The sequence below is a fragment of the Thalassophryne amazonica genome, chromosome 3 (genome assembly GCF_902500255.1).
Source record: "Thalassophryne amazonica chromosome 3, fThaAma1.1, whole genome shotgun sequence".
Lineage (NCBI taxonomy): Eukaryota > Metazoa > Chordata > Actinopteri > Batrachoidiformes > Batrachoididae > Thalassophryne > Thalassophryne amazonica.
In genome coordinates, this window is record NC_047105.1 from 140,684,586 (window position 1) to 140,693,802 (window position 9,217).

Here is a 9,217-nt window from a genome sequence, read left to right on the forward strand (position 1 = left end):
GTCCAGTTCCCTGTAAGACATCTTTCTGCACTGAGTATTATTATTAATAATAATAATAATAATAATAATAATAATAATAATAAATTTTATTTGTACCGCACTTTATATTTGAATGCAAATGTCAAAGTGCACATAAAACAGCAATAAAAGAGATAAGATAAGATTACAATACATCATAGGTACATTAGTTAAAAACTAGAAGTAAGCTTTTCTAAAAAGGAAGGTTTTTAATCCTTTCTTAAAAGCATCCACTGTCTGTGGGGCCCTGAGGTGGTCTGGGAGGGCGTTCCGCAGGCGGGGAGCAGCAGCCTCGAAGGCCCGGTCCCCCATGGTCTTGAGCCGTGTCCTGGGCGGGAGCAGACGGTGCTGTTGGCCTGACCGGGTTCTGCCTGAGGTATGTGGAGTGAGGAGGTCAGTGAGGTAGGTGGGGGCATCACCATGGAGACAGTGGTGGGTGTTCAGAAGGATCTTGTACTCTATACGGAAGTGAATGGGGAGCCAGTGGTGGGTGTGAAGGATGGGGGTGATGTTCTCGTGTTTCCGCACCCTCACCAGGACCCTGGCAGCGCTGTTCTGGACATACTGCAGCTTTTGAATGCTCCTGCAAGGGATCCCGATGAGGAGTGCGTTACAGTAGTCCAACCTGGAGGAGACAAAGGCATGGATGAGCTTCTCCGCAGCCGAAAGGGAAAGTGAAGAATGGAGTTTGGAAATATTACAGAGGTGGAAAAAGGAGGTTTTGCAGATGTTATTGACATGACTGTCAAAAGAAAGGTGGGGGTCAAACCTGACCCCGAGATTGGTAACAGAGGGAGAGAGGGGAATGCTGTGGCCAAAGAGAGAAATTGAAGTAATGAGAGAGGAGTGGAGTTGGTGAGGAGTACCGGTTTGAATGGCTTCTGTTTTTGAGCCATTCAGCTGCAGGAAGTTCTGTTTCATCCATGCCCCCATCTCCTCCAGGCAGGAGTTGAGGCGGGAAATGGTGGCAGAGGGAGGAGCGGAGGGAGTGACCTTGATGTAGAGCTGTGTGTCGTCAGCAAAGCAATGGAAGTGGAGTCCATGCCTGCCAATGACACACCCGAGGGGAAGCATGTAAATGGTGAAGAGGGTGGGACCGAGCACGGAGCCCTGGGGGACCCCAGAGGTGACAGTGTGGGGGCGAGATTTAGCATCCCCCAGGACCACATGCTCGGTCCGGTCAGTGAGGTAGGAGTGAAACCAGTGAAAGGCAATGTGGGAGAGACCAATGTGGTGCTGGAGACGGTGCAGGAGGATGTGATGGTCTATGGTGTCAAACGCGGCAGTGAGGTCGAGAAGGATGAGGAGGGAGAGTCAGAGGCCATCAGGAGGTTGTTGGTCACTCTAATGAGAGCTGTCTCTGTGCTGTGGGAGGGGCGAAAACCGGATTGAAATTTCTCATATAGATTATTAAATTTGAGATGATTGTGAAGTTGAATGGAAACTACTCTTTCAAGGATTTTGGAGATGAATGGAAGATTACTGATTGGACGGTAATTTGAAAGGGGTACAGGGTTAAGGGTGGGTTTTTTAAGAAGGGGTTTGATAAGAGCTGTTTTTATAGTCCGTGGGATGAATCATAAATTGTACACTTTTGCTGGACCCTCCTTGTAACTTTAGTTTGATGGTTTCAGCATGTTCCTGGGTCATATGGGATAACATTTTCACTTGTTGTCGTTCGCACAACCCGGCAGGTAATTTTGACAACAGTATTTTGTAATCGGGGGTCAGTCAAAAAAGCCGATTTCATGTCTTTATATCAAGCCAGCTAAAAAACATGTTTTGTAGTTCCAGGATCTTCAGAATGGTTGGACAGCCACAAAAAAGTGTGATACTAACCTAACTGAGCCAGTAAAAATTAATATTTTTCCATTTGTCTGCTTAATAGTTAATTTTTTGCCAAATTATGCCTGATTTTCAGCCCCAAAACTGTAAAATAAATAGTAATTCATGTACTAATATTTATTCAATACTGTTTTTGCTTTAAGTCAGTTGATTATCTGATAAGATGGTGCTTTAATTTTATCCAAAAAATAATATTATGACATGCTGATAAATAAATCTAAGATACAAGTCTAATGTATATACGAGGGATGTCAATAAAGTATAGGTCCTTTTTATTTTTTTCAAAAACTATATGGATTTCATTCATATGTTTTTACGCCAGACATGCTTGAACCCTCGTGCGCATGTGTGAGTTTTTCCACGCCTGTCGGTGACGTCATTCGCCTGTGAGCACTCCTTGTGGGAGGAGTCGTCCAGCCCCTCGTCGGAATTCCTTTGTCTGAGAAGTTGCTGAGAGACTGGCGCTTTGTTTGATCAAAATTTTTTCTAAACCTGCGAGACACATCGAAGTGGACACGGTTCGAAAAATTAAGCTGGTTTTCAGTGAAAATTTTAACGGCTGATGAGAGATTTTGAGATGATACTGTCACTTTAAGGACTTCCCACGGTGCGAGACGTCACGCAGTGGTCCCAGGCGCTGTCGTCAGCCTGTTTCAAGCTGAAAACCTCCACATTTCAGGCTCTATTGATCCAGGACGTCGTGAGAGAACAGAGAAGTTTCAGAAGAAGTCGGTTTCAGCATTTTATCAGGATATTCCACTGTTAAAGGAGATTTTTTAATGAAAGACGTGCGGACGGGTCCGCGCGTCGGGATGCAGCCGACGCGGTGCGGCGGCACAGGAAAAACACCTCTGTGTTGATAACCATTTGTAAAATCCAGGCGGCTTTTGATGGCTTTCAGTGAAGTGAGTATATGAGAAATTGTTTAACAGCTGGACATGTTCCAACTTGTCTTTAAGGCTTCCAACCGAGGTGTTTTTCCTGTGGCGGAGTGTCGCGGCGGCTGCGAGCCGACGCTGCAATCCGTCCGCACGTCTTTCATTAAAAAAAATCTCCTTTAACAGTGGAATATCCGGATAAAATGCTGAAACCGACTTCTTCTGAAACTTCTCTGTTCTCTCACGACGTCCTGGATCAATAGAGCCTGAAATGTGGAGGTTTTCAGCTTGAAACAGGCTGACGATGGCGCCTGAGAGCGCTGCGCGACGTCTCGCTCCGTGGGATGTCCTTAAAGCGACAGTCTCACCTCAAAATCTCTCATCAGCCGTTAAAATTTTCACCGAAAACCAGCTTAATTTTTCGAACTGTGTCCACTTTGATGTGTCTCACAGGTTTAGAAAAAATTTTGATCAAACAAAGCGCCAGTCTCTCAGCAACTTCTCAGACAAAGGAATTCCGACGAGGGGCTGGACGACTCCTCCCACAAGGAGTGCTCACAGGCAAATGACATCACCGACAGGCGTGGAAAAACTCACGCATGCGCACGAGGGTTCAAGCATGTCTGACATAAAAACATATGAATGAAATCCATATAGTTTTTGAAAAAAATAAAAGGACCTATACTTTACGGACAGCCCTCGTATATTAAACAGCTTTATTCATGTAATCTTATCAAACACATACAAATATGTATAAAACTCTTATTAAAGAATAATGAACATATAACTATTTCCATAACTGTCTCTGATCTTTGTACATGTGCTACTAGTATGCATAATATCCCAAATGTGTCACATTATATATTTAATGCCATATAGCTCTGTCTCCACAAATATACATGAATTGTGGGTGGCCATCTTACTACACATATGTCTATTAGTGAATGTCCTGTAGTACAGCATTAACTCTCTGTTGAGAGTGTTCAATCTTCATCAACAGAGTCAGTGTCAGTCACATAAGTGTGCTGAGTATTGATGCAGTCGGTGCAGCCACAAGCATCTGTGCATGGCAAGACATTTTTTTGGCATGAACACCTGCCCCCTGCACAGTGGTCTTTTCTGCAGTTGCAACAGATGAGTTGCAAAAGGGCCTGTGGTGCAGGTCCCTGATCCATCCAGTGGATCGAGATGTGGCCGTCAACCACATCCCAACCATGGCTGTTTGGACTGGTTGTTTGAGCAGCCGCATCCAGAGACCGACGCCAAATACATGCTTGATAATTGGCTCATGCAACATGGTACCTTAGAGCATATTTTGGTGGGTGGCAGATGGGAGGTTTGAGCATTTTTGCTGCAGAAGAGTTTGTACCTGACGCTGTCCGTGTCCTCTCCCTTGTGCATTTACATACATGTAAATACACAATGAACATATGCATGTATTATTTATGGAGAAATAATTGTTCGGTCATATAACTTAACTACAGTACAAGATCTTAATTACAGAGCCATACAGTATCGGTTTCACTGTAGTCTAAAGAAACATATAAAATATGAAAGCTCAAACCTTAACTATGGTTCCAATACTGGTCTACACATCGTATGACAATTTCTCTATACTCCTGTTATGACTTACTGTATTCTCAAAACAAGAATCGCGCAAAAACAGAGTTATTATGGAATGAATAATAAACCATATGGATATAAATTTTTGCTTAAACTAAAGATGCCTGAAATCTGAAATAGTACAAAAACATAACAGTGAAAATAAATAATGAAAAATAGTTATTTTAGGAATTAATTATTATTCTAGACTTTTGGGTACAAAACGGCAGAAAAATTACATTTTTCAATAGATAAATGGAAAAATATATGAGTTTAATGGCTTAATTAAGTCATTACATCCTTTATGGTGGCTAGCCAACCATTCTGAAAAACCTGGAACTACAAAACTGATATAAAGACATGAAATCGTCTTTTTTTGACTGACCCCTCGCTTACAAAATGCTGTTGTCAAAATTTCCTACCGGGTTGTGCGAACGACAACAAGTGAAAATGTTATCCCATATGACCCAGGAACATGCTGAAACCATCAAACTAAAGTTACAGGAGGGGTGCAACCAACTCCTTAATTAGGGCCTTATTTTGATTTGGCCTACGGACTATTAGGGAAGTTGGTACTGTTCCAGTTTCAAAGGAAAGATTGATTATTTCAGTAATGATTGGACTGATGGATGTGGAAAAGTTTTTGAGCAGAGGCGAGGGAAGGGGATCTAGGGAGCAAGTAGATGGTTTGGAGATACGGATAACCTTTTCGACTGCTGCATTGTGAGGGACAAATGGGGAAGATGTTGTGGGCCAGGAGTACTTGGAGTGTCAAAGGTGGAGCTGTATGTAAATGAAAAAGTAGAACGAATATTAGCAACTTTGGAGATGAAAAATTCAAGGAAGTTATTGCAATTGACTACTGTTGGAGTGTGGTATGAGGGGATCTGAGGCTTAAGGAGGTGTTTAATGGTGGAGAATAGTTTTTGGGAATTATCTGTGTTAATGTTGATTATCGTGGAGTAGTAACCGGACCTAGCTGAAGAGAGAGCTTTTCCATATGCTTTTTGATATTCCCGATAGGCCAGCTTATGCACCATCAGGCCAGATGTTTTGTAGGCCCGCTCCAGGATGTGGCCAGACCTTTTCATTGCCCTAAGCTGGTCAGTAAACCAGGGAGCTGAACGGGTGAAAATGACAGTTCGAGTTTTAAGTGGAGCATGAAAGTCCAGGATGGAGCTGAGGCTATTGTTGTAGTAGTCCACAAGGTCGGCAACTGATGAATCCTGGGGGGCAGAGAGTAGTTGAAGGTTGTGTTTGAAGGAGGAGGATTCAATGTTTTTGATGTTCCTAAATGTTGTCTTTTTGATTTAGTGAATTGGGAAAATGTGGGGATTCTGATACTGATTGCCTGGTGGTCAGAGGCACCAATGTCAAAAACCTGCAGATCTGTGATATGAATGGAGTCTGTAATTACCAAGTCCAGTGTGTGACCTTTGCTGTGTGTAGGGCCTTAAATGAGTTGTTGTAGGTTGAGACAGTCCAGAACTTGTTTGAAATTAGAGGCTTGTGAGCATGTATCTGAGTCCATGTGTATGTTGGCATCACCAATCATGAGAATATTTGAATAAGATGTGCAGAGTGAAATTAGAAAATCATGAATGTCAGAAATGAAGGATGGATGTGGTTTAGGGGGCCGATAAATGAGGGCAATTGTGGCAGAGAATAGGTGTTTGCAGTTGAAGACAAGGCTTTTGAAAGAGCAGAAGAATGGAGGGGACAGCTCAATGTTGCTGCGGTATAAAACAGCAAGGCCCCCACCACGGCCATGCACTCTAAAAAAGAATATAATGGTTCAGCTTAATTCAATTAAGTTAACAATTTGCGGTGATTGTTTTACAAAATTCCAACTAAAATCTTTCACTAAATCCAACAAGAGTTTTAATGTTAGAAAAACAGTTATTTAAGGACAGCCAACTTAAATTTAATAAAATGGTTAATGTTAAATTAAGGTGAACCAACTTAAATTTAATAAAATGGTTAATGTTAAATTAAGGTGAACCAACTTAAATTTAATAAATGGTTAATGTTAAATTAAGGTGAACCAACTCAAATTTAATAAAATGGTTAATGTTAAATTAAGGTGAACCAACTCAAATTTAATGAAATGGTTAATGTTAAATTAAGGTGAACCAACTTCATTTTAATAAAATGGTTAATTGTAAATTAAGTTGTCAATTTACTTAATTTAAGCTATTCTAGCTCATTTGTTTAGCATTTATCATCACAAATATCAATTAATTTTCCCGTCAATTTCACAGCAATACCATTGATTTTATAAACATTAATACAATTCAGTCAGTTTAATGGTCAAACTTGTTTATTATCAAAAAAAAAAAAAAAAAAAAAAGCCAACTTGTCCAACTGTTTGCCATCAAATAAACATGGAAGATCTATAAATGCACAGCAAACTTGTTTGCTATGAAACACACACACACACACACACACTCAAATTATTGAGATTTGGAAGACTGCTCTCCTGAACTAAATTCAATGACTCACTCTCTGCATATTAAAGAACAAGTAAAAATAACAGTCATGCAAAAAGGAATGCATAAAAGAATGTTGCTGGTGTTTGGAAAAAATACATCATGGCAATACTTGTTCTCAGTGAAGAATATTGAACACATAAATTCCAAAAAAGAACACAGCTAAAATTGATGCAGTTTTTTTTTATCCTTTTGGTAGTAAGTTTTTGCTGAAATGGCTTCAGAGACGTGTTGATTCGGCTTTGATGCTTCCTAGATTGTAGTTTGTGCTTGTAAAACTATAATGCACTGTAGTTACATACTGTTTAGTCTGTTCTACAGTGAGGCAAAAGAGTATTTATTCAGTCACCAACTGTGCAAGTTGTCCCACTTAAAAAGATGAGAAAGGCCTGTAATTTTAAATCATAGGTTCTCCTCAACTATGAGATACACAATGAGGGGGAAAATAAAATATACAGAAAATCACTGTCTGATTTTTAAAGAATTTATTTGTAAATTATGGTGGAAATAAGCATTTGGTGCATAAAAGAAAGTTATGGACTCAAAACTTCATGATACATGGCCCAATTCATTCTTTCCTTTATATATACTCAACAAAAATATAAATGCAACACTTTTGGTTTTGCTCCCATTTTGTATGAGATGAACTCAAAGATCTAAAACTTTTTCCACATACACAATATCACCATTTCCCTCAAATATTGTTCACAAACCAGTCTAAATCTGTGATAGTGAGCACTTCTCCTTTGCTGAGATAATCCATCCCACCTCACAGGTGTGCCATATCAAGATGCTGATTAGACACCATGATTAGTGCACAGTTGTGCCTTAGACTGTCCACAATAAAAGGCCACTCTGAAAGGTGCAGTTTTGTTTTATTGGGGGGGGGATACCAGTCAGTATCTGGTGTGACCACCATTTGCCTCATGCAGTGCAACACATCTCCTTCGCATAGAGTTGATCAGGTTGTCAATTGTGGCCTGTGGAATGTTGGTCCACTCCTCTTCAATGGCTGTGCAAAGTTGCGACTACGAACTGGAGTCAGTTCGAGACCCCGATGAGGACGCCGAGCATGCAAATGAGCTTCCCTGAGACGGTTTCTGACAATTTGTGCAGAAATTCTTTGGTTATGCAAACCGATTGTTTCAGCAGCTGTCCGAGTGGCTGGTCTCAGATGATCTTGGAGGTGAACGTGCTGGATGTGGAGGTCCTGGATTGGTGTGGTTACACATGGTCTGCGGTTGTGAGGCTGGTTGGATGTACTGCCAAATTCTCTGAAACACCTTTGGAGACGGCTTATGGTAGAGAAATGAACATTCAATACACGAGCAACAGCTCTGGTTGACATTCCTGCTGTCAGCACGCCAATTGCATGCTCCCTCAAATCTTGCGACATCTGTGGCATTGTGCTGTGTGATAAAACTGCACCTTTCAGAGTGGCCTTTTATTGTGGGCAGTCTAAGGCACACCTGTGCACTAATCATGGTGTCTAATCAGCATCTTGATATGGCACACCTGTGAGGTGGGATGGATTATCTCAGCAAAGGAGAAGTGCTCACTATCACAGATTTAGACTGGTTTGTGAACAATATTTGAGGGAAATGGTGATATTGTGTATGTGGAAAAAGTTTTAGATCTTTGAGTTCATCTCATACAAAATGGGAGCAAAACCAAAAGTGTTGCGTTTATATTTTTGTTGAGTGTAGATCAGTCGTCCTGGTCCCTTTGCAGAAAAACATCCCCAAAGCATGATGTTTCCACCCCCATGCTTCACAGTAGGTAAGGTGTTCTTTGGATGCAACCCAGCATTCTTTCTCCTCCAAACACAACAAACTGTTTTTACCGAAAAGTTCTATTTTGGTTTCATCTGACCATATAACATCAATCAATCAATCAATCAATTTTTTTATATAGCGCCAAATCACAACAAACAGTTGCCCCAAGGTGCTTTATATTGTAAGGCAAGGCCATACAATAATTATGTAAAACCCCAACGGTCAAAACGACCCCCTGTGAGCAAGTACTTGGCTACAGTGGGAAGGAAAAACTCCCTTTTAACAGGAAGAAACCTCCAGCAGAACCAGGCTCAGGGAGGGGCAGTCTTCTGCTGGGACTGGTTGGGGCTGAGGGAGAGAACCAGGAAAAAGACATGCTGTGGAGGGGAGCAGAGATCGATCACTAATGATTAAATGCAGAGAGGTGCATACAGAGCAAAAAGAGAAAGAAACAGTGCATCATGGGAACCCCCCAGCAGTCTACGTCTATAGCAGCATAACTAAGGGATGGTTCAGGGTCACCTGATCCAGCCCTAACTATAAGCTTTAGCAAAAAGGAAAGTTTTAAGCCTAATCTTAAAAGTAGAGAGGGTGTCTGTCTCCCTGATCT

The 9,217-nt window shown here is 41.2% G+C and overlaps 1 long non-coding RNA gene across 3 annotated transcripts in view; it reads left to right on the plus strand.

Annotated features, from left to right (window-relative positions):
* The window catches only part of LOC117507660, a 29,423-nt gene extending 20,742 nt beyond the window's left edge, over positions 1 to 8,681 (plus strand). The window contains exons 2-3 of one of the 3 annotated variants that reach the window (XR_004559814.1): positions 3,754 to 3,761; positions 8,539 to 8,681. This is a non-coding gene — a long non-coding RNA (uncharacterized LOC117507660). Of the gene's footprint in view, positions 1 to 3,753; positions 3,762 to 7,915; positions 7,929 to 8,538 lie in introns of those variants that run through there. The other 2 variants (XR_004559816.1, XR_004559815.1) reach the window with 2 other exon arrangements.
* Positions 8,682 to 9,217: the final 536 nt, after the last annotated feature.